Genomic DNA, 27,578 nt, shown 5'->3' with positions numbered 1-27,578 from the left:
AACCAAAAATTTAAAACATTTGTGTTGGATATATGGGGACTAGGGAAGGTATTTTGCACATCTGCAAAACCAACTTCCCTAGTGTGACAAGCATCAGCAGGATATATAGTTTTATTTACATGGAGCGTTCCAAAGTAAATGGGACTTAAAAAAAACACAACAAGAAAATTTTTTTTCAATTTATTTTATTCAAAATAGTCTCTTTCTGCTTCAATACAGCTTTTGCACGGTCTAAAAGCATGCCGAACGAGTGTTTTAGCTCGGTGGCCGGTATGACCGCCAGTATGCCGGTGCAAGCCTTTTGAATGGCCTCTTCGTCTGCATGACGCTTTCCTTTCATGGCTAAATGCATTTTTCTGATACGGAAGAAGTCGCACGGTGCCAAAACAGGTGAATACGGCGAGTGGTTAATCGTCCTTCAAATATTGGATTCTGAGCAATTTTTGGTCGTCAGTCAATTTGTGCGGAATAAATCGTGCACACACCTTTCGTAAGCCCAAATGTTCGGCTAAAATGCGATAAATCGATGTTGTGAGATGTTCAATTCCATTTCCATGAATTTCAATGATGATTTTGGCTGATTTTTGATGAATTCACGCACAGTTTCGATGGAATTTCCGGTGATCACGATTTTGATTGGCCCACATGTTGGTGTGGGCGTTGAGACCACTCGTGCACTCTGCTACGGTATAGGCAATCATCGCCATAAACTTGTTTCATCAATTGAAAAGTTTCGGTAAAAGTTTTACCAATTTTAAAACAAAATTTAATGTTGTCTCTTTGTTCGAAGCTCATTTTCGCACTGATAACACAAACATACTGACACTTAAAATGCAATAACTTCACTTCCAATCCATAAAATATCATTCTCACTGGACAATCGTAAAGATAATATCAACTGACAATCGATGGCGCCACCAGGGGCGCTAGATTCAAAATATCCTCTTTACTTTGTAAAACTCCTTGTAGTTATCACTTGCACGAAGGGACATACAGCCAATTGGAATTCATTGTAATCGTAATCAATTATATATTTATAACCCTAAATCTATCTCAATTGGCTTTAGGTTATACTCTTTTACTCTGTATCAAAATGTTTCGAATTATTAAAAAGTTACGTATACGCAACAACCCTGCGTCGTAATTAATTTACTCATAGTGTTTTTTAACATATATTGAATATTTCTATCACACAAACGGCAATGACTAGCGCTGTTAATGGTTCGATCCGAAAAACTTATATATATGACTACCAAGCTGTGTGTTCGAAATTCCTTTTTCTTTGTTAAACCAAAAACGCTGCCTATTCCCTTCTTTCCTAAACAAATAAAAAAAGATGAATTGCCACCACCTGTGCCATTTTTGTACTAAGAAATAAGTATTCACTTTAAAATATTTTAGACATTGAATCCATTTATATGCATTTGGAAGGGGTGTATAACGTAATGCCGACAATCAAAATCTCGAAATTTAGAATCCCGACAGTCAAAATACCGACAAATCAAAACACTCCGGCCACGTACACAAGAGACTCTGCTGCTGATTACAATAGATCCCACTCAGTAAAGACGTAGCTAAAAGCATACTTGCAGGTATATATACAAGTATGTATGTGTTTACCTTAGTTCTACTTTACATCCTAGTACGTAAGCAATTGAGTTCCCTCGTTCGATTTATTACATTACTACAGTATTGGATAGAGCTATTGTTGCCACGCATGCATAAGTATAGTATGTACGCATATTTAGCTTTTATTGAGGTTGGCTTTCTTAGCCATTGTCTATCCGTTCTACTTCGTTGCATGTTATTTTAGCGAAAATATGAGAAAAAAAAATTTTTAATCAACATGAGTGTGGTTGAAATCTCATCTAACTCGATCTCCAGGCATTTACGAAGGTTTTACACACATAAAAGAACTAGGCAGATTTTTCAATTGCTATTATGGCTTTTATATAAAAGCCTGGTATGGCATGCACTTACATCCAATTGTTTTGTAAATACGCTATAAAATAACTTCATAGAATTGAAAGCTGGTGTTTGATTATACGCGAAAGCAGGTTATAAAGGCGGCTAAGTCATTCAAAACTCGGCAATACACTGAACAATACGAAGCTTGACTAAGTAAAAGCTTTTCAGTGCAGGAATTGAAGTAGTAGAAATATGGAAGTCCTTTAGTTTCACACCAAATTTTGCTTACACTTTATTTCACCTATTCTCTCCGTCAAGACAAATAGTGAAAAGGGGTCCCTTTTAAGTACTTTTTTCAAATGTGACTGTATGGAACTGTTTAGGAACCGCGGTTTCGATTTTATCAGTTTTTCCATAGAAGCGCCATTTTTTGAAGTTACTAAATTCTGCTACAAATGAATAATATGCACATTTTTTCTAATAATCTAAGGCATATATGATTGAATTAAAAAAAATTGTTATTGTTATTTACAAAATAACGCCAAATCTTCCCCAAATTAGCTTAAGGACCGCTACAATGTCGCCTGGCTATGCCTGAATATAAATTCATGTTCACTGTAATTCGGTAGACAATCACACTCTTTCTCTCTTTCTTGGAATAACGAACTCAAGAAGTGCAGTTTCTAGTCTTTGTGTTTTCCAATTAAGTTCAGCATTTATTGCAACACCCTGTAACAGCAGCTATAACAGCATTTGATTTTGTTACAGTATTGACGTGTCTACTCTCAACTACACAGATATGGAGTCTCACCTTTCGTTACGGTCGTCGCTTTGTGAAATTTCCTTTGTGGCGCTTGATGCAACTTCTACACCACATATTCTACATTTTGGTATCACCGTTTGTTAGACTGATTGTATGTATTGGTGTGGCATAGATAGATATGTACTTAACTATAACGCACCATGGTTAGTTGAGCAAATACGCAGATTTCTGGGAACGATGTGATATGCTAAAGCCTCCTACTTGTTTCTCCCGAATAAATCTAGACAAAGCATTTCGCGGGATACTATGTACTAGAATCAATATTCTTTTTTCCATTTTTTTGCGTTTCGAGAACAATTTTGCCACCATTTCACATTGCAGCAAAAAAATCTTTTTTACACTTCTGTTAACGAACCAGAAATGCGAATTCAAAAGAGAATCGAATTTATCGTGGCGCCGCTGTGTTTCTATAGTAATCAAACAATGAACATACATATACACAGTGTTATTCAGTATTAGTGTGTTCTATAATATAGGCAAATTTTTGTACAATATTTGAAAAAAATTAAATTGTATATCAGAAAATATTCGGAACTTCAACAGCTCCACTGCAATATTACATACTAAAATTTCATTAGCTTGTTTCATTGCCGAAAAGTAAAAGTGGTTGTAAGATTACTGTCGATACCTTCTTTCGGTTATTTCGTGAAATACAAATTCTTAATTAACAAATATTAATACGAAATGATATAATTTTGGACGGATTTCAATCAGCCATCTATTCTTTTTGGGAGGATAACCTTCGTGACAAATGCTTACCAGAAACATTTTGGACGAGTTCGCATTCGCACGCTAAACATTTTTTTATTTCACAATATTTTAATTTGGAATGAAGACTCCTCCTCATTATCTTTCTAACGCAGAGAAGACAGTAGGTATACTTATATCCGATCAGACCTAATCCTTGTTGATATAATCGCTCTATTTTTATTAACTGAACGATGTTGTTGTTGCTATAGAGTACATAAAGTATATATTTCCATATTATACGATATTTGTCGTAAATGATTGGAAATGTTAAGCAGCCATTCCACAGAAAGCGGCAAGACCTTGCCTTTAATTATAGACCACACATAAAATGTTAATGTATGAAGTCGCCTTTTCCGAATCGAACGGTTCGGAGAGGTCCTTCTCGATCCTGACGGAACTTTTAGTATAGCTAAACGTCAGTTTACTCAGTATTAGTTTTGCGGAGATACCGAATTCAGGCACAGCGACATTGAGATAGCTAATTTTTGTGCTATTAAAAGGAGCTTTAAAGTCGTATATATGGTAGGAACTCCTACCAGCAGTATGAAAATGGACGTAATCGGAAGATGACAGCACCCATTTTCAATATAACGGTACTGTTCAAAACTATTAAAATCATAATAAATTGTTTACTAAATACGCTAAAGATATGTATTAAATTTTACCTCCGAGATGGTGCGGGAATGCTTTGTGGAAGCCGGCGTGAAAATTGGACGAGTCTTGCGGTATTTTCGCTAGTTGGCGCTGAAAGCCTGCAGTTCTAGTTTCAACTTTTTGCTATACCTTTTTGGAAAGCTCATTTCACGCGCTTAAAGTCGTTCGTGAGTTATATGTTCAATTTAAAATCAGAGAGAATTCTTTTCTGTCGCAAACATGGAGCAAAATAAAGAGAAAATACGGCATTTTTACAGTACTACTTAAATTATTTAGAGAATGGCATAAAAAATGCTTAGATTCCTCACATCTTAAGTTTTCATTGACTTTAATTCTTGCAAGTTGCAATTTTTTCCGATGCAGTTTATGGACCCGATACAGTTTCCATTTCCACCGCACAACGATTTTTTTTTTAAGTCAACGTTTTCGTTCTGGTGTAGAGGTGGTCGACGATGCGCCACGCTCCGGAAGGCCTGTCGTCGAAAATTGCGATAAAATCTCTGAATTGGTCGAAAGAGACCGGCATAGTAGCAGCCGTAGCATCGGTCAAGAGCTGGGCATGAGTCATCAAAAATTCATTTTAATTTCAATAAAAAAAAATTCAATAAAAATACCGCAAAACTTTTTTGACAACCCACTATATATTTATTATATAACGCACGCTGGGTAGTTCTGCAAATACCAGATTTCAGGGAACGGTATGCTATGCTAAAGTCTTCTGCCTGTTTTTTACCCAAAGAGTCTAAACAAAGCATTTCACCGGGATACTGTACCTCGCTCCTTTGCTTTTGCTATCTCTCCCAACAAATACTAAAATACTCGCTATCTATACCTGAATCAATATTCTTATTTCCACATTTTTTTTTGCTTTTCGAGAAAACATTTTTGTCCATTTCGCATTGCAACAAAAAAATATTTTCTACATTTCTGTTAACGAACCAAAATTCGAATTCAAAGAGAATGGAATTTATCGGAGCGCTGCTGTGTTTGTACAGTTATAAAAGAGTGAACATACAAATGTACATTTAAGTACTAGTGTGTTCAAACAAATTTTGGTAAAAATGAAATTAGAAATCAAAAAATATGTTTTTTAACTGAACGATGTTGTTGTTTCTATAAAGTACACTAAGTATATTTCTATTAGGGTGTTTTTTTTTTAGCTATAAATTTTTTTCAGTCCCGTCACGAAATTTTCTTGGAAATACCCTAAAAAAATTCCCTAAAAATTTTAGCCCCTAATTTTAACATTAAGAACTGGACCAAGGCCTGTAAAAATTTTACATAGAAAATACACTACAATCGTCAGTTTTTATCTTTAAATTCCTTCAGATCAGAGGTATTTTATGGCATCGCTTTGACTTTAGACGCATATTTCTCAGAATTGTTCACTCTACAAAAGTGCCCAGTGCAATAAAGTCGTAACTCACACCGGCGAGGTAGTACGGAGCTCTAAACCTGATTTTCCATGAAATTCGCATTTTTTGGTATTTATCTCGTAAATGACAAGAGCTATAGTAAAAATTCAAATGACAAATTTGTAGGAAATTTTATTTGCTATAAAACAGGTCCATATGGTCAAAATCGCTATCATAAATACTTCTCGAGATATTCAGCTTTTTAAATAAGGCTGTATGAAATTTTCATAGATTTTTTAATACATACCATCTATAAAAATTCTTTAAAACGTTACTTAATTAACAACAGATGGCTTAAGTACGACGACATTTTTAATTATTCTTTGTGTATTCTCTCTAACAATCTTTTATTACTCTGTGTGAAAATGGAGTTTGCGGTACGACACTTCTCCTTTTTTCGTATTCTACTATTGATTGAACATCCTTTTAGTTGGGTTGAGCTCGTATTATCGTTATTAGCAGTCCAAAGATATGATCAGAATTCGGCAAAGCCTTTTGATTTAAAATGTTACAACAGAAAAGTTTTGAAATTTATTTATAGTGTATTCGATACTTATGCTGTTGTTATTTTTTTCTCTTACACACTGTATTCCGATGTACATGTGTATGCAGTTTTGTGTTTAGAGCCCATTGAGTGAGTTTGGTTTTGGGGCGTTGTCTAGTTACACGCTCGTCTCCATTAATTTCAAAAATGAAAATGCCAAAAAAGAAGTAGATTCTTAGAAAAAATATTTGTTCAACAATTTTAATTATGAAATTGGTGTGTTTTTGCCTAAGGTTTCAAACCGTTTTACTAAAAAATTTAAAGTGAATGTCTAAGTCAGAGTTGGATATGTAAATAGTACTCCAAGGGTTAGCGTTCGATTTTCGAAAAAATTCAAAATGAATTCTGAAGGTGTACTATCACTAGACCGGTACAGGTTTTATAGCTTCACAAAATAGATATCATTAAAAGAAGGACAATAAACCGATGACAAATTTATTTAGCTGTTTATCTATTCCCATTGGTACAACTAAATGTCAAAATGTCTACAAAAGTGGGGTAGTCAAGAGGATAGCTTCTGGCTTACTGATTTAACAATGCTTGTTTGGTGATCTATTTCCACCCATGTAAGTAAGAAAAGTTCTGTTGTAACCCCGCTTCGACTGTCACAACAAAGCTCCAAACACGCTAAGTAACGATAGTTAGGCTGTTGTGACTTACTGTTTATAGATATTTCCCGACATATAACTTTCTACAATTTTTCTTCGCCATCTTTGCGTTTTCAGGAATACTAGATTTAAGAAGAAATATGTCTGTCCGATCTGCCATAGAATATTTGACTGAAGGTTTGGCGGTTGGAGTAACAATGTGAAATTTGTATCGACAAGGCAATATTCTAAATGCGAAAAGGTCTTCTTCAAACTTTTTGATAACAAGTTTGTTCTAGAAAATCTCTTTGATACGGCAATACATGTGACAAAATTCAAGTGTATCAGATCTCTCAAAAAACCAATTCGTCTCCATCCGAATAACTTACAGGTATGCACATATAATTATTGAGCACATCAGATTCTCAAACATCTTACTTCGGTAAACTTACTATTCAATTTTGAAGTTATAAATCGACTTTGATTGAAAGTCAAATAATTGAGGAGTTTCTGCAGCCAAAGTATAGTCAGTAAACATTTTTAAACTTATTTTAAACGACCATAAGTTGTAAGGAGCACTTACATCTCTAAAATATTTTAAATAGCAGTTTGTAACCAGTGTAAGGTAGGAGTTTCTGATGTGTCAGCCAAAGTGGATTTCTGCATTCGGACTGGTCTACTGTCTTGGCCGAAAAACCCATCGTTTCATATCATGCTTTACATATATTTTAAAATTAAATACTGGATTAGTTTCTTGTCTCCTTAAATGTTTAAATATCTACCACAGAATTACATACCTATATTAAGTATACAAAGGTATAAAACATACTCTTACGCAATACTAACATTATTAATTGTTGAAAAATGGACGAAGTGATGACAGAATTTTCAGCAATTTCGCTGAACATAAATACATATGTAATTAATTACATAATTGAAATGTAATATGCAGCTCTGGAGAATTTTGTGAACAATAGTAGCCGAAAAGCCAGTCTGTGTTAATGGGTCAAGTAAATCGTTTTCAAATGAGTTTTACAATTATATGACCTATCAAATGATGTTCATGAAATGAAATGCCATATCGTTTTCGTTAAATGTTTATTCATAGTGGCAATTTTTAGTTTTCCTACAAAGTTGTCATTCGGACTATGCTACTGGTTATATATGTATATATGATTTTGGAGCCCCACTTGTGTACACGCGTATATACCATACATACTCGTATGACATCAGTTCATGCACTGGTAGAACCAGAAGTATAGTTAAATATGAAATGTCATAACATATGTTTGCATTAATTTAATTTTGCTATTTATTTATATTCATTCGATTCGCTTTTAGATTCGTCTGTTTCTATGGTGAATTAATTGATACCAATTAAATTCAAAAATATGTGCAAATTTCCTTATATAAATTAGATTATTTACAATGCTTTTCTTTGAGCTTTAATTAAATAATTTGTTTCAAGGCAAGACTATTATTTAGAGCTAATAAATGCTGTCATCTGCCCCGTTAACCGTAACAAGTACAGATATATTAAATGAGAATCCTAAACTGATCGACAAGGTTAAAATAGATCTCTACTGCCACTAGCGTTCCATATGTGAGCGTTCGTAAAAAAGTACTGAGTTCAGCATATGCCTGTGATCTTATTATAAGTAATTTAACTATATATGTATGTAAATCTTATAGTTGTAATTTTTGAAGAACATCAAGATGAATTGAAAGTCATCTTCTTTTTTATTAACTAATTACATTTTAGTTACTTCCGCCTTTGCCTCGTGTTCCTCTTCCAGATCTTCACAACCTAAACAGGGTACAACAAATTTGCCATGAACTTTGTAATACCGTGCACGAAATATTAGAGACCGTGTATTCGTCCGTCTTTATAAACGTGAACTAGTCTCTAAAATTTTGATATATCAGTTTGCAAATGTTCCTTTTCTTCTCAACAATCTGTTTATTTATCTGCTGATATCCGACCATTTTACCGTATTACTGCTATACAAACTGAACGATCGGATTCAAGGGTTTGTATGGGAAAATTTTTAGTTAATTTAACACCTTCACGAATTTGGGTTTAATTATTGCAAACACACAAAAAACTACAGTATCCAAAAGAGTTGAAAAATAACTGATATCCGAACTGAACGAGGAAAGTCAAATTCTCGTATGGAAAACGTTTTTGGGCCAGATATCTTTAAGAAATTTGGCAAGGCATGTAATTTAGTTGTAGCCAAAAACATATAAAAACAAATAAGGAAAAGCTAAGTTCGAAACTGAAACCGAACCGAACAATTCGTACTCTTGCATCCTCTGTACCAAATTACAGCTTTATGGTATATCTTAATTTGGTGATTAGTTAGGGCACATTATATGTTTTCGGTTAATGGCGATTTGTGGGCGTGGCAGTGATCCGATTACGCCCATCTACGAACTGGTAATGTTTTTTTTGTACTAAGAAACCAACATACCAAGTTTCATCGATATATCAGAAAGAGCAGATCCAACATACAAGTATAAAGAAATATTGAAAAAAAAAATTTTTTGCGTTATCTGAGTGCAAATTACAGAACATGTTTTGCTGATAACAGTATATTACTATGCATTAAATAGATACAATTTAGCGAAAATTTGACCTAGACCCATTTAACCACTAGTAGGATTTTCGAACATACGGCTGACTTTTCTCCATATAATTGGTAATTTTTCTGAAGTACCTTAATGAAACCCGAGAAAATTATTTGGTATGTGGCATGATAATAATTAATTTAATAAAAAAATTAAATCTTATGCCGAATTTGTCGGTCAGTATATGAGTTATATAGAGTACTACTGTGATCAAATTGAAAGGTGAATTTTTAATTTATACTTCGCGTGTTTTTCAAATCGGTAATTTCTTTTTTTATAAGTTGGTAGTACTGTTAGTTACATCTATGCTAAATTTCTCGTCAAAGTATTCATTAGTATTTAAGATACGCGTCGTTTTGTGAGGCTCTAATGTCTGAATTTATTGAACAAAGAAGTGCGATAATGCACCATCTCATACTGCATTGGTTATTCGCGATCTTTTCGCCACATTTTCAAATAATATCGTGCTGCAACCACCGTATTCGCCTCATTTACCTTCGCGTAACTTCTGGCTGTTCAGCTAATTCAAAAGACCACTCCGAGGACACTGTTTTGAGTCAATTGGGGATATAAAAGCTGAATCGAAGAAGGATCTGATGTGATCACGAAGAAGAATTTTTCCAAGTCCTATGATGACTGGAAAATTCGTTGGCATAAGAGTATTGCAGTGGAAGGGGATTATTTTAAAGGACATGGAATGGACAAAATTCACCTTTCAATTTGATCACAGCATGTATGTATCAAATTCCTTGAATTTCGATCCTCTGGTTGACGTTTTGCGTCTAAAGATTTTTTTCTGGCTTTGATATCTGCAAGTTGCAAGAGTACAAAATGTTCGGTTGCGCCCGAACTTAGCCCTTCCTTGCTGGTTAAATATTAATTAACTCAAAACATCTAGGCTAAAGCGAGAATTTTATTATGCATATTCTTGTGCAACCTACTGCCTTAAACATGTGAAAAAGCAGAATAAAAGTATATATATAAAAAGGGAAATCTAACCAAAAACCTTAAATATTCGAACGCTCAAGACGGCTCTGATTGTACCCGATGTCAGCGCTTGTACCAGTGCATTATAACGGTATGTGCAGACAGGCACATTCAATCATTTTAATTTTTTAATATATTTTTGTTTTTATTTTGAACATTTTTTATACATACATATATTTTTTTTTAAATCAAAGAAGTCCCCAACAAAAAAAAGTAGTTCACTGGTCATGGTGATAGCGGCTGTTCATGTTGTCTGAAATAAAAAAATCGAATGGATGTTTTTTTCGTTAAAAATCGTTTAAAAAAAATATGAAAATATTTTCGAAAATAAACAATTCTAGTAGGGACGATAACTATAAATGAGTAGAAGAACATATGTAAATTTTAAAGCAATCGGTTGAATACTTTTTTTTTAGGACCATGACAGTTTCAGAAAATGATGATTCGAGAAAAATGCAGACTTGTCATGGCGCCTGGTAGACAGTCGCTTACGACACGTCGGCGACTATGAGCTGTAACTTATCAAATACTATGAATTTCGGTCTGAAATTTTCACAGCATGTTTTCAATAGGTTTTACTGTCAAAATATAAAAAAAAATCGATTTTTCATAGTGATTACATGAGAATACCCCCTTAACTGCTGGCGGAGATGTCGGAAGCAGTGGGCGATCTAGGTCCAGCAAAGGTTATCAACAGAATTTTAGTTAGCTTCTCAGCAATATTTTCTTTGTATGTACGAGAAGCTGACTAACTACAGTAGCAGCAAAATGTTATTGGGAACAACACACACCAAACAAATACTAAACATTTCTACCCAATTTCGGTAAATTCACAGCAAAGAATATTTATTTAATATTTCATAAAGAAAACTATTTAGACACCCTGACAAGTTTTTTGTGTTAATGCATGTGTATCTATTGCGGATTTTTTGAATGATTTGAGCAATAAGAGTCTAGGATTTTACATCTCGGTTGGCTATTTGCGGTTTCTATTTTGATTATGTTAACAAAATTCGTGTTCTTGGTCGAACAAAGGGCGTAAAGCTAAGCACCATAACATAAGGAAAACCTTGAATTCAGTTAGGTACATACACCCTAACACTTTGTTAACTGAATTTATGTAAGAAATAAAGTTTTCTTAGAAAATGAATTTTCAAAGGCTTGATTACTAAGGAAAATCCAAAACGAACCAACAGGAAGTGTGGATAGTTCGTTGAAAAGTTGGAATGTACTTCCGATGTAGTAAATAACCAAAAAAGCATAATTAATTTTGATGTACATATGTCGGAGCAAAGGGAACGGCTCTCGTTGGTAATATGGTGTATGCCATATGAAGAAAGGTTTACTGTAGAAAGAAAAAAATGCAGAAAACAATAAATAATTTCTAGTACTGTCCTTTGATAAGTATTATTCAGATATGAAATCTAGTTCATTGCGTTAAGGTAGGTCTGAGGATATGGTTTTACCAAATGATCGCCTAGCAATGTCCCTAAGAGAAATAACACAATTTGCCTGTCTCAATTGTTATCGAAAATCGTAAAAATTAAACGAGCATAATAAAATGGTTAGATTCGATTAGATATATCCCAATAAAACAAAAACGGTTTGTGGTATTAATGAAAATTATTCCGGTAATAATACATTCGATGCCATTATGTACGGAACTCGATTTCCTTTGCATGGCCACCACGGCACGCTTGCAGAAGTCCAGACGGTGAACTCAATTTTCGACGGTTTTCAAGCATAAATCGGCCGATACTGCTGCAATTTCACGTTCGATATTCTTACGAAGTTCATCAATCGTCGCCGCCTCACAACAAATAGTCTAACGGCTTGAAATCGCACTACTGAGGCGGAAAATTGACTGGACCATTTCGTGAGATAACACGTTCACCAAACTTGGTTTTAAATAAATATATATGAATGTAACATCTCTTTGTGGCATTGTTGAAACCACATATTGCCTAAACCAATATAACCCAATTCGGGCCAAAAATATTCGATTATCATTGAGCGCTACTGATACCGCATTTATATCCCAAACCGTTTTGTTTTATTTAAAAAAGTTTTTGTAACGCTCTTATTAAAAAACCCTCTCTTAAAGCTGAGGCCACTGACTCTGAAATTCGGTAGCAAATTTTAAGAATTTGAAATGAAAAGACAAACTTTACTGAAGAGAAATGTGAATAGAGCGGGAAAAAGTAAGGCGACCTTTGCTGTCCCTATCGGTTTACTTTTGTAGTGCCCTATTGAAACACCCTATAGTATACTACATAGCAGTTAAAAAATACGAAAAATGACGTTCTTAAAATTACTTGTATCATTACGAAAAAAGCAGTATTGCGAAGCTTGATATGTATCTTACAGAACTTTACTCCTTCATTTAACATCAAAGAAGTTTTTTCTAAGCACATTGTTAACGTCGACGAAAAGTGGGTAGTTTACAAGAATATAATGTACAAGAGATCATAGTCAAAAAAGGATAAACCAGCTCAATAGCTGGAGATAATAGTATAAAAAAATGAAACAGCTCAAACCGCTTCGAAGGCCGCTAGTCACCAAAGGAAGATCCTGAAAGTGTATTGTGATCTGCTCGACAAATTGAGCTATGCACTCAGACAGAAGAAATCAGAAATGATCAACAGAAAAGGTGTGCTGTTCTAAAAGTAGAATGCGAGACCTCTTAGAAGTTTTATGACTCGCCAAAAGTTTTTGCAGCTGGAATAGGATGCTCTATCCAACCCTCCATATTTTGCAGACTATTACTTGTTCCGGTCTCTGCAAATTTTTTTCACGAGAAAACTTGCACCTCAAATTATAACTCAAAAATCACTTGGATTAGTTTTTTGCCTGCAAGAATAAACAATTGTTTGAATGTTCAATGAATTTCTTGCGCTAAAAATGTCAAAACGTATTGTGTCAAAATGCAGATTTGATTTCATAATATACTATCTTGTTTAAATTGCACTGAAAAACGGAATTAACTGCTCAGTGAGTGACCCAATGGAATATTAATATTCGGATGCGATGATTAAGAGCAAAAAAGTTAAACATTGTTTTATCGTCTCAGAAAGCATTTCCTAAGAGAATCTTCACTTATAAATTTCGATTTATCTCATTTATAGTCCCAAAAATCGTTTGCACAGATTAATATTATTAACAAATATATAGATTATGTAACAAATATAATATATAGAGTGCTCTCTGTGCTGAGTTTTATTCAGATAGCTCACAGATTGACCAATATATAAAGTATAAAATCAAATGAATTTAATTTGTATGGGAAGTAGGAGTAGTTATACCATAGACCGACATTAATTTTAGTTTTTGTCTTTTGAATACGTACAAAGGTTCTTAAAACGACGGCGCCTATGCTCTTAGCTTCTAAGCAACGCTACTCGGGCAAACCAAATAGAGTGGGTTATGGTATGCCCTAGTTAGAGCCGCAGAAAGTTTGTTGAGTGGTTGGCTTATGACTTGATGCTTTTCGTATAGATAGAAATGATTTTCAACAAATTGCGTGGCGTTATTGCAACAGGTTCCAAATGGTGAACATATGATGAATTAATAGGCATTCTCTGATCAATACTGTTTAAAATATGTTCACGCATTTTAGTACAAACCATTATTATCGCCTGTAAATCCGATTATATCGTAAAAAATAAATGTAAATGTTAGAAGCACTTTTGAAAACTCATTAAACACTTAATCAGCCAGTCACAAATAACTGATTTGCGGTTTACCTTAATCTCTCGTTTTTACAACATAAATTTACCATTCAAATTCAACGAATAAAGGAATGACACTTTCTATGCGGCAGCTGTGCCACAGTGATGCAGTGTTAATTCCAACTTGGTAATTCGGTGATATGCATGCTAAAAGTGTGAGTGTAATTGTCCGGGAGTGTAAGTAATCATTAAATGATTTTATCATTTTTGGATTGTCTTACTCTTTTTGTCGCTGTTAATCCTTCTCACTCATTAATTATACATTTGCACAAACAACTTGTTGCTAGAGAGTGTAATAGCTTTGCGCACAAACAGATTGCCTGTGTCACCTAAAATAATCAAGATATAAGGTATTATGTATTTATAAGTGATCAGCATGACGAGACTGTTGAAATCCGGGAGACTATCTATCCGTCCGTCCGTCCTTCTGTGCAAGCTGTATGGTAACTTGGGTACAAATTGAGCTATCTTGATGAAGCTTGGTACACATGTTTCTTGGAACCATGAAAATATTCCTGCAGTAGATGGGCGTAATCGAATCATTGCCGCGCCTCCAAAATATGTCATTAATTGAAAGAATTTTGTCACCTAATCGTCCACCGTGCATCTTTGAAAAACCCTACACTTCGGCAGTTGGATATCAAAATACCTTATCACGACGACGCAAAGTATCGACTCCGTTGCCATTCAACATGTTTCAAGTTATGTTTGTTGTTTTTGTAATTCGACACATTTGTTTTTGTTACCACGTTTTCCGGCTTTTAAAGGGTTGCTTGGTTGGAAGTTGTGCGGTGGTGGAAAGCAGTTTGTCTTGATGACGCTTCCAGATGCGAGCGCAGTGTAGCTTCACTTGAAGTTGGAGCGCGTGCGGGTCCTTCATGGCGGTACAAATATTAAACACGCAATTTGTCGTACAAGCCGTAGGGCGTTTTAAGTGTTACTACAACACGTGCGCAGTCACAAACAAACAAGTAAAGCGGCGGAGAGAAGAGAGTGAGCACAAAAGATGGGAGGTTGCAATGCCGTTACGCTGACTCGACTACTCGACATTCGCAAATGCATATGTGCATTTCGTTCTTTTTTCTATTTCCTCTTTGTTCTAGGTTTAAGGCTTGCATATAAGGCGAACAGAGGACAGAGCGACGGAGCTCCTGCGGGCGCACTTCCCGGAGACGGTTCGGGAAGACCAGTGTCTCCCTGCGATCGAGCACAGGCCAACCCGCGAGGATTGGAGTACCGCCAAACGGCTTTTTACGGCGGACTCGATCCGGTGGGCAATGGCCTCGTTTGAGAGATTCAAGTCTCCGGGAGTGGATGGTATTTTTCCAGCGCTGTTACAACAGGGTGAGCAGCATTTACTGCCTCACCTGATTCGGCTGCTGAGGGAAAGCCTCGCACTGGCGTACATCCCTGAAGTATGGAGGACAGCGAAGGTGATCTTTATACCCAAGGTGGGTAGGAAGGACTACTCATTGGCGAAATCCTTCAGGCCAATCAGTCTAACGTCTTTCCTACTAAAAACCATGGAGAAGATCGTGGACAATGAAATAAGGTCAACAGCGCTGAAGAGAGCACCCCTGCATGCGGCTCAGCACGCCTACAGAGCGGATAGATCCACTAACACTGCTCCGTACCAGATAACCTCTGAAATAGAGAGTTCACTGGAGCATGGAGAGGTGATGCTTTGCGCGTTCTTGGACATCGAAGGTGCCTTTGACAACACATCTCATAAAAGTGTAGCCAAGGCATTGGAGAAAAGGAATGTGGCAGCACCGGTGCGCAGATGGATTGAATCTGTGTTGCGTACCAGAGTTGCTGAGACCACAGTAGGTGACAAAAGGATTCGTCTTGGCACAACAAGAGGCTGCCCACAGGGAGGTGTGTTATCACCCCTGCTATGGAGTCTAGTTGTAGACGACCTGTTAGTACTGCTAACAAACAATGGGATCCGCTGCCAAGGGTATGCGGACGACATTGTAATTATAGCAAGAGGCAAATACGAAGACACTCTCTGTGACCTAATACAAAGAGGTCTAAACCTGGCGAAGATGTGGTGTAAAGAGGTTGAATTAAACATCAATCCCTCTAAGACGACCGTAGTCCCGTTTACGAGACGCAGGTCCCTACCCGGTCTCAGGAACCTTACACTTGGGGGCAGAGAGATAGGAATGACCAGAAGTGTCAAATACCTAGGGTTAATGCTAGACTCTTCGTTGCGGTGGAATCAGCATGTAAACCTGACCCTGATCAAGGCAACAAAAGCTTTAATGGTGTGCAACCGGCTGGCGGGCAAATCCTGGGGCTGTAAGCCAAGGATCCTCAGGTGGTTGTACACCATGATAGTGCGACCTATAATCACATATGGGGCGGTAGCCTGGGCCTCAATAGCGTCGCAGACTTCGGTTAGGACCAAGCTATCGAAGCTGCAACGGCTAGCCTGTGTCTGCATGACGGGCGCAATGCGCACCTGTCCAACGGCAGCACTGGAGGCTCTGACGGAGCTTACTCCGCTTCACTTGGTTATCGGTCAGGTAGCCAAGCACACAATTCTGCAATTAACGGCAGAGGGGTGGGGCAAAGGTAGAGTAATCTCGTCCCAGAGGATGGAAAAGATAAGTGGCGATGTACCATCAGCCCTCCTCCCGAGGGACAGCACTACCAAAATAGTTAACTTTAAGAGAAAGTTTAAGGTCACCCTCGGCAGCAAGGATGAGTGGAATGAGTCCAACCTCGAACTGATGCTGAGGAATAGTACGCTAAGGTGGTACACCGACGGATCAAAAATGTCGGAGGGGATCGGTGCGGGGATTGCTGGCCCACGCACTAAGCTCTCCATACCCATGGGAGAGTTCCCGAGCATTTTCCAGGCAGAAGTTTATGCGATAAGTCGGTGTATAGAAATAAACCTCCACCGCAACTATCGCAATGAGAGAATAGCCATTCTCAGTGATAGCCAAGCGGCGCTAAAAGCGATCACTTCCTACGAAATCAAATCGCTATTAGTGCAGGAGTGCAGGGAGAGGCTGAATAGCCTTGCAGAACGTAACCAGGTACACCTAATCTGGGTGCCCGGTCACAGAGGTATAGCCGGCAATGAACTGGCGGATGAGCTAGCCCGCTCCGCAGCCTCCACCAAGATGGTGGGACCGGAACCCTTTATTGGGGTAGGTCCACACACCATAAAGGAGCTACTTCGCAGGGAAGAAGGAGTGGGCAGAGAGGAGCATTGGCGGCAAACGCGTGGTATGAGACATGCCAAACTGCTAATGGGAGGATACAATCTAAGCAGGTTCAAGGTTATAATAAACCTTCCCAGGAACAAACTCAGGCTGCTGGTCGCATGGTATACCGGCCACTGTAAGCTGAATAGGCACCTGTATAACATGGGCCTATCCTCTTGCATTAACTGCCGGTTCTGCGACCTGGAGCCTGAAACCCCGGAGCACCTGCTGATTGACTGCGCAGCAGTCTGTAGACGCAGGACTAAGGCCCTCGGAGCAGTGCTTCCGGATAGGGATAGCATAGCCTCACTAGCGCCCAGAAGGCTACTGAACTTCATCGATGCGCTGGGGCTAGGTGAGTCTATGTAAGTTAGGAGAGGGCACAATAGACCAAAGGTCGCAGTGCATTCCTCATATTAATCAATCAATCAATCAATATAAGGCGAGCATCACTGCATGTTAGGGTTCCTGAAGTGTTGGACGCTTAAAACTCAGCTGAACGTAAAACTGACGAATGCGAGAAATCAGCCTCAAAACCATGTGCGTACATTTTCATACAAAATTGCACAGACAAAGTAGATTGGACGCTAACCAAACCCGAAACCGGAGTTTAACAATGCCAGAAAACAGTTTTGAAGCGATTTTTGGCGCCGACTTGCGTGTTGTATAGTGTTTTTGCAAAGTGGTCTCATATTTTTTTTGCAAACAATTACCATGTGTGTTGTAGAACAATATTTAAATTACCCGCTATTAACATTTTCAAAGAAAATCTTATGAATGGAATTTTCAATACATCTGATTTGATTAGATATATTCAAGGCCAAATTTATGACGTCAATTTCCTTATCTATCGAGAAGTAGTAAAAACCCGTATTTCTTTTAACGCACAAAACATTCATTAATAAACTGTATTTCTTGTGTTAAATAAAATGATATTCGAAGTAAATCCTTTGCAGATAAAAGAAAATATTATGAAGAATAAACGATAGAGAACAAAACACAGTATATAGCAAATTACGTGCGGAATTCAGCGCCGAATCTCGCATGCACTGCGGTACCAAAAATCGATCAGCACTGATCGAAATCTGCTTTGCGCTCGGCTCAGCTTTGAGCAATCACTTTACACGCATCCTTGAGCCGAAACACGGGCAGCCAATTCAAGCGTAAGAATCTGTATGCAATGCAGTTTTGAGTTACGTATGAGTGTGTGCCCACAATACTAATCATCTTCATCACTCTATCAGCCATGCAATTTTCTCATAAACCACCTCATCGTCTCCAGTCTTCCTTGATTTTCTCTGCCTAAGCGGTGGCGCTGCGACTTTACTGTTGCACATTTTACTTACATTTATCGATTGGGAGTTGGAAGTATCATGAGATATTTGCTGCTTGGGTTATATGTAATCTCTTAACCGTTTTGTTGCTCCGGTGTCTTACCATTTATATTGATGATCGAGTTCCCAGTTTTCGTTATTTTACCGTTTTCTTTGCGACTGTTTATCGCTGAACCGTAGAAATTATGTCTTTTACCTTTATTTGCATTTTGCACTCAACCCTCGGCACACTTCGAGCATAGCGTCAACGAATCGTGCGGCTAAATACATTGTCATTATCATTTTCAATGCCGCTTGGATGCCTCACTTTCTGTTTACCGTTCTAGGCTACTCATTGCTGCACTCTACGGCATCCTGTTGTCGTGCTGTGCTTTTATGCCACGCATATGCTTGCAGTGGCAGCATGACTTTCAAGCCCTTGCTTGCTTTCTGATGTCAGTGTTTGCGTTGCTATTTATTTCGTACAATTTATATTTTCCTTTGTTGGTATCTGGTATCTGTGACAAACAAGTCACTCAACGGTATACCATACCACCACCACACAGTTTAAGGGGTGAGCCTGCATTAGTAGCTTAAAAAAAAGAATTTTTTTGTTTTGCTTAAATCTCTTTAAAAGAATATGTTCCCAAAGTTATAGAAGAATTCGAAATATTGTCGAAGCTTGAAGGGAAATAGCGATCAAGCGTCTAGCAGATATATGAGCGCTTGGGCAGAAAGCGAACACTTTGACGCTCGATTTCTCGATTTCTCGGTTTTTAATTTTTACGATTTTTCTTAATTGGCGGGCAGGATAGGAAAAAAAACTAAACGTCGTATGGAATTGGGCCAAAGTTTACCTTTTTTTTAATTATTAAAAAATTGTAAAACTTTACACTTTTTTTTGGAAATTTTTTTAGTTTAGCTTGAAGATGCGTTAATAAAAAATATGAACCTCTTTGAATTTTTGGTTTCGATAGAACTTGCGACCTGCATCCTGCCCGCCGGTCGACGGATGGCCATGGGAGATGCATCGGGCAATTGCTTCTTAAAGGCTTAATATATAATCAAAGATTTCGCATCCAAAAAATTTTCGGATGATGTTTAAATATATAGCTATAAACCCTAGAAATTTAATAAATGATTTCTTTCCCTCCCAAAAAAGTCGAGTTTTTAAAGCCTCTAAAGCAGGCTCCCCCTTCCACACCCTTCCGTTCACACCAGTCCATCCTCCCAACTCTTGGGTAAGTATTTACGCACCGCCACTGCACAACAATCGGCTGCGTCACTATGTCAGCTCAAGGGAAAAATTACCTAAGTGTACGCTTAAGGGGCTATACTAGTTGACACTTTCAAAAAAAAAAATTTATTTGCTTTTTCGATAGCTTATATTTCCATAAATATCCTGTGAAATCAGGAAGGTCGTATCTTGAACAGTTTTTGGATGGCAGCATTCTAACGAGCGACCGCTCGGAGGTGCAAACATATAAGTATAAGTGAAACTTTAAACGCGTTTTTCTTGAAACCACATTTTTCCAAATTGCTGGCATCATAACTCAAAGAGAAATTAACCGATTGACTTCAAATTAAAACTGAGTATTTTTGAATCCATTTACTATACAACAACTGACTATCTTTCTGATTGGTTGAAAATTGTCAATTTGGCATTAAAAAACGACCATTTTTACCTAAAAAAACGATTTTTTTTTTCAAAATTACGTCATTTTGTTAATTTTTGATATTTTTCAAAGACCGTAGATCATTGTATAGGAAATATCTTTAAATTTGAAAAACTTTTCAAATTTTTTTGTTTCAGCTACTCATTCGGCCGGAATCATGCCAGAAGTTGGGGCATTTTTTTTTTTGGCACCTCCGAAGACAGCCCATAACTCCGTTATTTTTCAACATTTTTCTAAAAAAAAATCTTAAAATATAGCTGAAAATATACCTTATTACGTTCAAAGGACTTTGAAATATTCAATAGCGTTTTTTCTCTTAAAAAAATCACGAAAATCGCCTAATTTTTCATGCGTCACACTGGTATAGCCCCTTAAAGAGAAAATATTCGAAAGGGTACTTCACTCCACAGCAATTTGTTTTCTCAATTGTTTTCCTCTTTTCTTAACTCTTCCTGTTTCCTTTTCCTTCTTAATCACAACTAATCATTAAATCTTTCGTACCAATTTCTTTTGATCCGTTCAGGTAATGAGTATAAATCATTTCTTTTCATGACAAGAAATTTAATGACAAACTTTGTCAACTGAATTGAAGATAAAAGAAAATAGATTCTAGTGGAGTGAAAGAAAACAGCTTTCTCGTCATATTCTATGCTTTTTCGGTGGTTTGAGTGAATCAGCTCGTCAAAATCTACCTGTTATTATCGGTACACAATGCCTTTCTGAGGAGCGCGCGGCAGTGCTCTAGCATGGTGACTTGGTAACGATCACACGATGCTATTGGAGTCGTAAAATATATCACCATATAAGACTTCTTAGTTACATGATACTGCAATGTTATTAGTTGCCAAGAATCCAAGTAAACCGTATAGAACCTATAAAAAAAACAAGTAAGGAAGGGCTAAGATCGGGTGCAAACAAACTTTTTATACTCTTGCAAGAATCCACGCTAGGAAAATAGCATATGATGTAAACCTTCAGCCAGAGGATCGGAACCTAAGCAATTATATTTATACATACATCTGCTCTATATAACTCATACACTAACCTACAAATTCGACATAAGATTTGTTAGAAAAATGAAAACCATTATTTGTGGTAGTTGGGGTAGTTTCGACGAGATTTTATCTATTTTTCCCAATACCACATACTATTAACATGTCACATACTAAAAAACTAATCATACAGAGTAGAGTCAGCCGGATGTTCGATATTAGTTATATTAGTTATTTTCGCTCAAATTTATTTATTAAGGCACACTGTTGTGAGTAAACACACTATGTAATTTTTATACCCTGAACAGGGTATATTAAGCTTGTCACGAAGTTTGTAACACCCAGAAGGAATCGTCGGAGACCCTATAAAGTATATATATAAATGATCAGTATGTCGAGCTGAGTCGATTTAGCCATGTCCGCCTGTCTGTCTGTCCGTCTGTCTGTCCGTCTGTCTGTATATATACGAACTAGTCTCTCAGTTTTTAAGATATCTTTCATTTCCTCTTCAAGAAGCTGCTCATTTGTCGGAACGGCCGATATCGGACCACTATAACATATAGCTGCCATACAAATTGAACAATCGGAATCAAGTTCTTGTATGGAAAACATTCACATTTGACAAGATATATTCACGAAATTTGGTATATGTTATTTTCTGAGGCAACAATGTAATCTCCGAAGAAATTGTTCAGATCGGTTAACTATAGCATATAGCTGCCATACAAACTGAACGATCGGAATCAAGTTCTTGTATGGACAACTTTCACATTTGACAAGATACATTCACGAAATTTGGTATATGTTATTTTCTAAGGCAACAATGTAATCTCTAAAAAACTTGTTTAGAACGGATTACTATAGCATATAGCTTTCATACAAACTGAACACATAGTTACTAACAGAAATGAACCTGTGAAGGGTATTTAGCTTCGGTGCAACCGAAGTTAACGTTGTTTCTTGTTAATGAGATAATTCAAATATTGGCCGATATTTCCAGCATAAAGTCACCCGTAAGTTCGAAAATCTTTATATTAGGTATATGGGAGCTCAGGGAAGTACTGACCTGATTCAAGTCATTTTCAATTATATATCTCACACATTGACAGATATTTTCCATCAAAACTCAACTATAGAAACCGAGATCGAATTATTCATTACCAAGGGGCTTGAATAGTTTTTGTTGGATTTGAACAATTTTTGATCATAAGGTGCTTCTTGGTTTGTGTACTGGAAATTAAAAGAATCAAATGAAATATAAAAATGTGCTATATAGTAGGCGTGGTTATTGTTCGATTTCGCCCATTTTCGCACTGTGAAATATAAATATGATAGGAATGTAACAGAAATATTCTCGTCGGGTAAAAATCGGAATTAGATAGCGAACATTTTGATCGCCGATACGATAACGGTGCTTTAAACGTGACAGATGATGAATTCTGAACTTATATGTATAAGTCCGAAAGTAAATAGCAGTAGAATTTATGTGTGCTTCAAAGTAAGCCGAATACAAAAAGAAGTTTTGCCATTTTCTTAAAAACCTGTATATGTGGCAACCACTAGAACAATACAGATCAGTAAATTCTAAGTGGTATTCAACCATTTGCTTGTCAGTTGTTTTTCTATAAATCAGGAAAACCAAACACCGAAAAGGGATATTTCGTCACCACGAAAATGCTAGCTCTCATACATCGCCATTTGAGTACCTAAATCATCGATTTGATGAGTAAAGCACCGTAAGTTCTGGCTTCTTTTTATACCCTGAACAGGTTATATTAAGTTTGTCACGATGTTTGTAACACCCAGAAAGAAGCGTCGGAGACCCTATAAAGTATATATATAAATGATCAGTATGTTGAGCTGGGTCGATTTAACCATGTCCGTCTGTCTGTCTGTATATATACGAACTAGTCCCTCAGTTTTTAAGATATCCTTTTGAAATTTTGCAAACGTCATTTTCTCTTAAAGAAGCTGCTCATTTGTCGTAACGGCCGATATCGGACCTCTATAACATATAACTGGCATGCAAACTGAACGATCGGAATCAAGTTCTTGTAAGGAAAACTTTCACATTTGACAATGTATCTTCACCAAATTTGGTATAGATTATTTTCTAAGGCAACAATGTAATCTCCGAAAAAATTCTTCAGATCGGATTACTATAGCATATAGCTTCCATACAAACTGAACACATATTTACTGAAAGAAGTGCACCTGTGAAGGGTATATTAGCTTCGCTGCAGCCGAAGTTAACGTTTTTTCTTGTTTATCCTTGCGAATAAAATGAACTAAGAGATCAACGTTTTGCGACAGCAGGAGAGCCTGTTGATGCGTTAAGACGCATGTTTTGGAGACACCTCAGTCAAAGTGGCCAAAATGCTTCGACAATTGGTTCAAACGCATGCGAAAGTATATCTTAATTAAGAATATTTTGCTCTAATCATACTATTAGTGGAGTTAGTCGACAGATATGAGGACTTCACAACCGTCAGCATTTAAGCCTGATGTGAGTCCAAGCTGTTATTATTTATTCATTTGAACAGGGCATACTAAGTTTGCCACGAGTTTTGTAACACCATAAAACCTCCTCAAGAAGCTGCTTATTTTTACAAAACTATTCTACATACTATATGGAGGATGGAGTCATGTGTAGAAGTTCACGCAAGTGAGGGCCAAAACGTTCTCTGATCGCCATTCACTTGGGAGTGGCCAGAAACATTCTTTTACACATGGCTCAAGCAGCTCACTACTTCCGGTCTTTGACCAAGTATCCTCTGGGTAGCCTAAGAACATCCGTTCGAAGGCGAGCTACGATTTTGAGGGCATGCAATGTGAGAAGGCGAAAGCATGACTTTTACTACAGTGGCCATTTAAAGGAGCGCAAGTTTAGTGTTGGTTTCGTGGTGGGAGAGAGACTACATAGGGTTGTGCGCTGGGTTTGGGATCCGCCACGTAAAAACCAGTACCAATGAAAAAGAAAAAACAGCCTCTGGTTATCTGCAGTACTATATTCCAGCAAAAGAAGTTCCATCAAGCCACCTGGCTTTCTCCGGATCGACAGACTACCAACCAGATCGATCATGTTGTGATAGACGAAAGACATGTCTCCAGTGTTTTAGGTATGCGTGCGCTCCGAGGTCCTAACATCGACTCGGACCACTATCTTGTTGCAGCTAAGATTCGCACCCGCCTCTGTGCAGCAAAAAACGCGCGCCAACAAACACAAGGAAGGTTCGACGTCGAGAAGCTGCAATCACAACAGACAGCCGAACGATTTTCTACTCGGCTTGCACTCCTGCTCTCTGAGACCACTCGTCAACAACTCGGTATAAGGGAACTGTGGGACGGAATTTCAAACTCCTTACGTACAGCTGCAACCGAAACCATTGGTTTCGGAAAATGCAAAAGAACAGCTGGTACGACGAAGAGTGCCGTGTCGCAGCGGAGAGAAAACAGGCTGCCTACCTCGCAACGTTACGATCGACCACTACACGTGCGGGATGGGATAGATACCGAGAGTTGAAGAGGGAAGCGAGACGCATTTGTAGACAGAAGAAGAAAGAGGCCGAAATGCGTGAGTACGAAGAGCTTGATAAGCTGGCCGACAGGGGTAATGCTCGAAAATTCTACGAAAAAATGCGGCGGCTTACAGAAGGTTTCAAGACCGGAGCATACTCTTGTAGAACCCCCAAAAGGTGATCTAGTCACTGATGCCCAGAGCATACTTAAATTATGGAGGGAACACTTCTCCAGCCTGCTGAATGGCAGTGAACGCACAACACCAGGAGAAGGAGAACCCGATTCCCCAATCGATGACGATGGAGCAGACGTTCCATTACCCGACCATGAAGAAGTTCGAATAGCAATTGCCCGCCTGAAGAACAACAAAGCGGCAGGGGCCGACGGATTGCCGGCCGAGCTATTCAAACACGGCGGCGAAGAACTGATAAGGAGCATGCATCAGCTTCTTTGTAAAATATGGTCGGACGAAAGCATGCCCAACGATTGGAATTTAAGTGTGCTATGCCCAATCCATAAAAAAGGAGACCCCACAATCTGCGCCAACTACCGTGGGATTAGCCTCCTCAACATCGCATATAAGGTTCTATCAGGCGTATTGTGTGAAAGATTAAAGCCCACCGTCAACAAACTGATTGGACCTTATCAGTGTGGCTTTAGACCTGGCAAAATCAACAACCGACCAGATATTCACCATGCGCCAAATCTTGGAAAAGACCCGTGAAAGAAGAATCGACACACACCACATCTTCGTCGATTTCAAAGCTGCTTTCGACAGCACGAAAAGGAGCTGCCTTTATGCCGCGATGTCTGAATTTGGTATCCCCGCAAAACTAATACGGCTGTGTAAACTGACGTTGAGTAACACCAAGAGCTCCGTCAGGATCGGGAAGGACCTCTCCGAGCCGTTCGATACCAAACGAGGTTTCAGACAAGGCGATTCCCTATCGTGCGACTTTTTCAACCTGCTTTTGGAGAAAATAGTTCGAGCCGCAGAACTAAATAGAGAAGGTACCATCTTCTATAAGAGTGTACAGCTGATGGCGTATGCCGATGCTTAACACCCGCGCTGTTAGTTCTGCTTTCTCCAGGCTGGACAAGGAAGCACAGAAAATGGGTCTGGCAGTGAACGAGGGCAAGACGAAATATCTCCTGTCATCAAACAAACAGTCGTCGCACTCGCGACTTGGCACTCACGTCACTGTTGACAGTCATAACTTTGAAGTTGTAGATAATTTCGTCTATCTTGGAACCAGCGTAAACACCACCAACAAATCCAACAGCCTAGAAATCCAACGGCAATTGATAACTCTTGCCAACAGTCGCTGCTACTTCGGACTGGTAGGCAATTGAAAAGCAAAGTCCTCTCTCGACAAACAAAAACCAAACTCTATAAGTCACTCATAATTCCCGTCCTGCTGTATGGTGCAGAGTCTTGGACGATGTCAACAACGGATGAGTCGACGTTGCGAGTTTTCGAGAGAAAAGTTCTGCGAAAGATTTATGGTCCTTTGCGCGTTAGCCACGGCGAAGACCGCATTCGATGGAACGATGAGCTGTACGAGATATACGACGACATCGACATAGTTCAGCGAATTAAAAGACAGCGGCTACGCTGGCTAGGTCATGTTGTCCGGATGGACGAAAACACTCCAGCTCTGAAAGTATTCGACGCTGTACCGCCGGGATAGTTATACAGAGGAAGAGAAGATGCCTCCACTCCGTTGGAAGGACCAAGTGGAGAAGGACCTGTGCTATATTTGCTTGGAATATATCTGCACATTGATTTTGCCACGGCTTTTTATAATAATTAAAATATTTCTTGATGCTTCAAAGAAAAATTGAGATTTGAAAGGGTAATTTGCAGGGCAACGCGGTATCTGTTGTTAAAAAGGAAATCGGCTATAATCAACTTAAGCGGTTTCTAGTGCCAATTAAGAAGAAGAATTAAGCTTTTCTGCTGTTTCTGAATTTTCCAAGTTAACTTCGCAAAGTATTGTAATTGGTTCTTTCTTAAACTCAAAGATACTAATCTGATCTCATAAAATGTATTTTCGATCTCATTAAATCCAATGTTGAACAGATCCACCCATATTACGAGCTTTCTCCAGCAAGGAACTACCAAAAATTTAAAAGAAAGGTGAATTGTTAATTTATACTTCGTGAGTTTTTGGAATAGGTAAATTTTTTTTCTGTAATTTGGTAGCCTATCTAAATTTCACGTCAAAATATTTATTAGTTTTTGAGATATGCTCTAAAAATGAGTTCTTCGATAGTTACTATGTCTGACTTTATTGAACAAAGAAGTGCGATAATGCCATCTCATACTGCATTGAATATTCTTCACCATTTTACCACATTTTCAACTAATATCGTGCCACAATCACCGCATTCACAAGACCTCTTCGAGGACCCCGTTTTGACTTAATTGAGGATATGAAATCTGAATTGAAGAAGACGACGACCGTCACGATGGAGGATTTTTCCAAGTGCTATATTGACTGGAAAATTCGTTGGCATAAGTGTATTGCAGCGGAAGGGGATTACTTTGAAGGAGATGAAATGAACAAAATTCACCTTTCAATTTGATCACAGAAGTACATATATATATATATATATAATATTAGTAATTTATATACTTGTTTCTTAGTACAAGCGTTTCGTCCTGATGAGTTGGTATACATACAAACTTATGAAACATATTAAGGAAACAAGACATCATATATTTCTAACAGAGGACTGGTTAGGAGCTGCGTCATGACTTATTGAAATATATTCTCTCATACTTGTTGAGGAGTTTTTAATTATGAAATCAAATAGTATTTAAATG

The 27,578-nt window shown here is 37.7% G+C and overlaps 1 long non-coding RNA gene across 1 annotated transcript in view; it reads right to left on the bottom strand.

Annotated features, from left to right (window-relative positions):
* Positions 1–10,503: 10,503 nt before the first annotated feature.
* The window catches only part of LOC126752723 (uncharacterized), a 143,576-nt gene continuing 126,501 nt past the window's right edge, over positions 10,504–27,578 (bottom strand). The window contains exon 4 of the long non-coding RNA XR_007666022.1: positions 10,504–10,552. This is a non-coding gene — a long non-coding RNA (uncharacterized LOC126752723). The remainder of the gene's footprint in view (positions 10,553–27,578) is intronic.

Source organism: Bactrocera neohumeralis, chromosome 3 (genome assembly GCF_024586455.1).
Source record: "Bactrocera neohumeralis isolate Rockhampton chromosome 3, APGP_CSIRO_Bneo_wtdbg2-racon-allhic-juicebox.fasta_v2, whole genome shotgun sequence".
NCBI classification, from domain to species: Eukaryota; Metazoa; Arthropoda; class Insecta; order Diptera; family Tephritidae; genus Bactrocera; species Bactrocera neohumeralis.
The sequence above is the reverse complement of the archived record's forward strand: the minus strand, read 5'-3'. Positions and strand labels throughout refer to the sequence as shown.